The 5,284-nt window shown below is 36.6% G+C and overlaps 1 pseudogene; it reads right to left on the bottom strand.

Annotated features, from left to right (window-relative positions):
• The window catches only part of LOC103738652, an 11,615-nt pseudogene extending 7,514 nt beyond the window's left edge, over positions 1-4,101 (bottom strand).
• Positions 4,102-5,284: the final 1,183 nt, after the last annotated feature.

Below are 5,284 nucleotides of genomic sequence, written 5' to 3'. Positions count from 1 at the left end.
TAATGAGAGAATTTTTGTGATGGCTAATCCTGGGTGTCAACTTGACTGGATCTGGGATTAACTGAAATGAAAGAGATCTTCTTGATTGGATCATCTGAAGCTGGAAGACACACCCTAAATGTGGCTGTTACCTTCTGATGGCAGCCCTTATAAAAGGCCAAGGCAGAGGAGAATGCTTCTTGCCTCCTCTCTTGTTCATGGGTTTTTCTTGCTGCTGTAGACTGAAGACTAGCTGATCTTTTGACCTTCAGGGTCAGATTGGACTGAGACATCCAGCCTTATGGACTGAGTAACTATAGATTCTCAGCCTCTCCAGTATTGTGCAGCCATTGTTGGACTACTCAGACTCTATCCTGTGAGCTAAGCTGATAAATCCCTATACATATATATTCATTCTACCAGTTCTGTTTCATTGGAGAACCCTAATATAGCTTTCATGTTCATTAATTGGCAAATTTTCTAAATTCTGTTAAATTGAGCACATTAACAAAAGTGACATGTATATTCAAAAGGATCTCATCGAACATCAATTTCAAACTTTACAAAAAATGGTCTTTCTTAAAATTTACATGAAAACACAGAAGACCCTAAATATCTAAAGCAAGCCTAAATAGAAAGAACAATTCTTGAGGTATTCGAATATCTGAACTCAGATTACACTACAGTGTCATAGAAGCAAAATCAGTATGATACCAACAAAAAGTGGACATGTAGACCTACAGTGTAAAATAGAGATCTCAACAACAAGCCCAAGCAGCCACACAGCATCCCTAAAACACACATGGGAGAAATTATAGCCTGTTCAGCAAATGAGCTTCAATCATTCATCCTGTTAAAAAAGTAACTCAAAGTGCATCTATGACCCTAATTATAAAAGCTGAAGCTATAAAACTGCTACATGAAAATATAGCCAAAACAGTAGATAGTAAGAACACAAGGAAGTAATTGTTCACAGACTTTCAATAGTACAGGAAATAACAAAATGAGTAATGGATTTATATGAAATTTCATCATCTTTGCCATAAAGGAAACAATTCCTAGAGTGAAGACAACACATAATCCTTAGGAAAATCTTTACCAACTGTATATCTGGCATAGGATTAATATCTATCATATGGAAAACTTCCAACATTAAACAAATCATTCAATCAATACATGGTCTATTGAACTGAACAAGCAGTTCTCATTTGAAAAGTTGTGAATTGTCAACAAATATTTGAAAATTGTTTAATGTCATTATGCACCCAGAAAATGTAAATTGGAACTCCTTCAAGATTTCATCTATTCTCAGTAAGAGTGGATATTGTGTAGATGACAAATACTAAGAAATTTTCTGAGGATTTGAGAAAGAGAAACCATTATACACTGATGGAATGAATGTAAACTGGTGCAGCAACTAGGGAAATCAGTGAGGTCAGATATAAAAACTATCAATCTCCCATATGTCTGGTGTACTCAAAATCAATATTCCTTGGATATCCTTGCACATCCATGTTTGCTGCTGCAGTACTTGCATTAGCTGTGCTATGAAGGCAAACTAGGCATCTGTCCTCACAGGAGGTATTTAAAAAGTGATATAGAGACACAACACAGTTTCACCTTCATGGAAGAAATGAATTAATGTCATTTTCAAGAAAATGGATGAGACTGATGATTATCATATTAAGGATCATAAGTCAGATTCAGAAATATAATAGCATGAGGCCTTATGTCATGGCATTCAGAACCTACAGAGAGACCACAGACTCGATTTAAGTCAAATTAGCCAAATTTATTAGCTGCAGCTGATTGACAGTCTCTAGCTCCAGACAAGAGACAGCCGTAAGTCTGTAAGGGGAAAAGTACAGTTTACAGGCAGAAACCACAAGCCGATTCAGCCCTCTGGTGTTGACGGTTGCAAAGACAGTGAGGTCACATTGACCCTAAAATAAGCAACATAAGCAAGCTTACAGAAGATAAAACAATCCTTTGTTTGTCAATTTCTTAACAGATGTTTAGGGACCTTGACAGTCACGGGATTTCTGAATATTGTTATTTCAGCATATTACCAAGAATGATAGGATATTGTTTAGGTTATTTTCCCTTGGGTAAGGAAGAATTATTGAAATTGGAAATTCATTAACTGACTGTAGAAAATATAATTTAATATATGAAATAAGATGGAATTGAATTTATAATAAAATAAGTTCAACAGTAGAAAGTCTTCATGAATTTCTTGTTTTCTAAGTGAAGTGTTACTGACAAAGCCTCAACAGGAATGCTCAAGAAATTGCCAAAAAAAGTGATTAAAAGCATTTGTTTCAGCTTAAATTAGGCTCCTCCTCATTTCCTGATTTAAGTATAAAGCTCTGTTGTTTTCTATTTTTTGCTTTACTCAAACATTTCACATATTACTGAAATATTTATGAATGAATACACTGTGTTTGTCTTACTATTGATTTTAGTTTGTCTTATATCTTGCAGTCTCCCTGTATGGTGATTAATAATCATTCTCAAGTCTCATTTTATCTGACCTAAAATTTGTGGTTAATTATTATTATTTCATGAAACTTTCATTGACAATTTCTCTGAGAGTGACAATGAGAAATGTCATCATGATTCAGCAACTTGAGCAATGGCAAGTTTTTTCTAATCTCTTTTTATAAAAGGAAACAAAGAGAAAAACCCCATTGGAAGAGAGTGCTGTATGTGGTCAGAAATACATGAAAGTGTTATAAACTAAAACACAGTTACTCATGTCATTAAATGCAGAATTTCCACTTCACCACTATTATATTTTCAAGTTTGTATTGGAAAAAATAAATTCACATCAGAGCTGAGGCACCAAATTTCTGGACAGTGCTAGTTTCTTTGTGGGTTTCCACAGAGAATGATGATATATATGACATGTGAAGAGTACAAGTGAGTCCAACGTCATACACCTTTTCTAACCAGGATGGACGTAACTACTGCTAGATCGAAAGCAAACTGCTTGATTATATATATAATCTGGTTAATATTTGGGCAGGTGAATGACCACATTTAAAACTGCAGAACCAATGACCAACTCTATTGTTATACTTCCAGATTCAATCTAGGATGTTTGTTTGTTTTTGTGTTCTTTGTCTTCAAAAGACATCCACTTCCCTACTTTATATATCTGTACATCTGTCCTTAATACACCAGTGTACAATGATATTTAAGATGCTAAAAATGAAATATTTTTAACTTGTACATTATCTCTCAGTTCCAAGTATGGCTTTTTCAAACTGAATATACACTAGAAACAGATCTTCCTCACTTGAGGAGAGAATGTTATCTAAAGATAGAAACACTGAAGTAACTCCAGAAGATAGTAGTTGCAGGAATCTTCATTGCTTTGAACTAATGTTTTGTTCTGGTTGATGTTTAAGAATACATTTGTTATGGAATATGCTTATTGTTTGATATCATATTTAAAGAGTATTAAGAAGCAACTCTTCACATAGCAAGTACATTTAGTCATCTTTTGTGGGGAGCCGTAGGCCCCCACCTCAGAAAACAGCAACCATTGTCTGTGAAACAGGCTGTTTGAAGGCATCAACTATTGACCCAGTTAAAGGCTAACCTGTAAAAAAACATGTTTTTCTGCCCTGGCCCTGCCCTGCCCTTTTCTACCACACTTGAGAGACTTCTCTACCTTGTGGAACCATCTGGCTTTGTGATGTGACTGCGAAATTTATTGTAACTTGTGATCTAACTGTGAAACTGCGGTCTTTACTAGAACTTACAATTAACTTTGGAATTTACTGCTGTTGCAAGGGTCTTGTAACAAATGTGCTGTTACAATGGAATTTACCCACCTAGCTTCTTCCCCTTCTTCTTCCCTATAAAAACTTTGTGTAGATGTTCAATAAATGAGACTTGATCAGAAAGCCTGTCTTGTCTCCATTCTTCGTGTCTCTTGTCCCTTTCAGTCCCCTCTCCTCTCCAGGTTCCCACGTTGACTGTCTCATGGGATGAGACATCTGCACCCAACATTAAGGCTGGACACTGAGGATCCAGTGAGGGAAGACGACGTCCCAAAGGAACGCGTTCAACAAGGATTTTTCTCTCTGGACTCGCCATGGGAGCCTGCCTCGGCTAAAACCAGAAGTAAGTAAAAACGTCCAATTATGGGACAAGAATTAAGCCAGCATGAGCTTTATGTTAAAAAATTAAAAGAAGCCTTAAAGATGCGAGGGGTAAAGGTTAAAACTATGGATTTGTTTCATTTCTTTGATTTTGTAAAGGACACTTGTCCCTTGTTTCCCCAAGAGGGAGTAATAGATATAAAAAGATAAAAAAGAGTGGGAGATGCATTACAAGACTTTTATACAGTGTTTAGACCTGAAAAGTTTCCTGTTTATGCTTTTTCTTATTGGAATTTAATAAAAAATATTACTAGATAGGAGAGACGCCTCAGCAGTGGCAGCGATTGCCCATGCTGAAGAGATTTTTAGAAGTAGTTCCAAGTCAGAGTTGAGGGAAATTCCAGATACTTCCAAGGACGTGCCTGACTTGATTTCTCTTGATAGTAAAGATGAGGATTCTTCTCAAAATATAAAAAGGGAGTCCTCCAGGTCAGTTAAAAGGAAGGGGACTCAAGAGGATGCCCAAAATCTGTAAAAAAATACCTTATTCGTATTTATCCTCTTTTACCAGAAGCTGCCTGTCCAGCCTCAGGTACAGATAGCTCAGAGTCTGAGAGGGAGGGGTTGGTTTGTAAAACTAGGACTAGGTCGCCACCTAATGGCTGCAAGTGGCAAGAGTGTGACCGCCTTCCTTCTTTCAGTGCACCATCTGTTCCGACTATAATGGCAACAATAGATCCTAGATCAAAATTAAAGAAACAGATAGCACAATTGCAGGAACAAATCAAACTGGAGAAAATACATCAATCATTGATACTCAAATTACAAAAACTTAAAATAGGTAAAAAAAAAAAAAAAACTTTTTGGTAGAAAAAAGGTTTGCCACAATCCTCAAAGGCCCGGCCTCCATTTATACAAAAGAGACTTTAATAACCCTGATAGATTTTCCTCCCATATGGAGGCTTTTCCCGTAACAGAAACAGTTGATTACCGGGGACAGACATGGCGACATCATAGAGAACATAAATTCCAAGTAATCAAAAAATTAAAGGCTGCTGTGTCGCAGTATGAGGCTACAGCTCTATATACCTTGGCTCTTGTGGAAGGGGAGGCTAAAATATGGCTAACTCCTATTGACTAGAATACTCTGGTAAAGGCAGGCCTTAGTGGGGGTGATCATTTGCTATGGAAAC

This window comes from Nannospalax galili, unplaced genomic scaffold (genome assembly GCF_000622305.1).
Source record: "Nannospalax galili isolate Female #2095 unplaced genomic scaffold, S.galili_v1.0 scaffold2759, whole genome shotgun sequence".
NCBI classification, from domain to species: Eukaryota; Metazoa; Chordata; class Mammalia; order Rodentia; family Spalacidae; genus Nannospalax; species Nannospalax galili.
The sequence above is the reverse complement of the archived record's forward strand: the minus strand, read 5'-3'. Positions and strand labels throughout refer to the sequence as shown.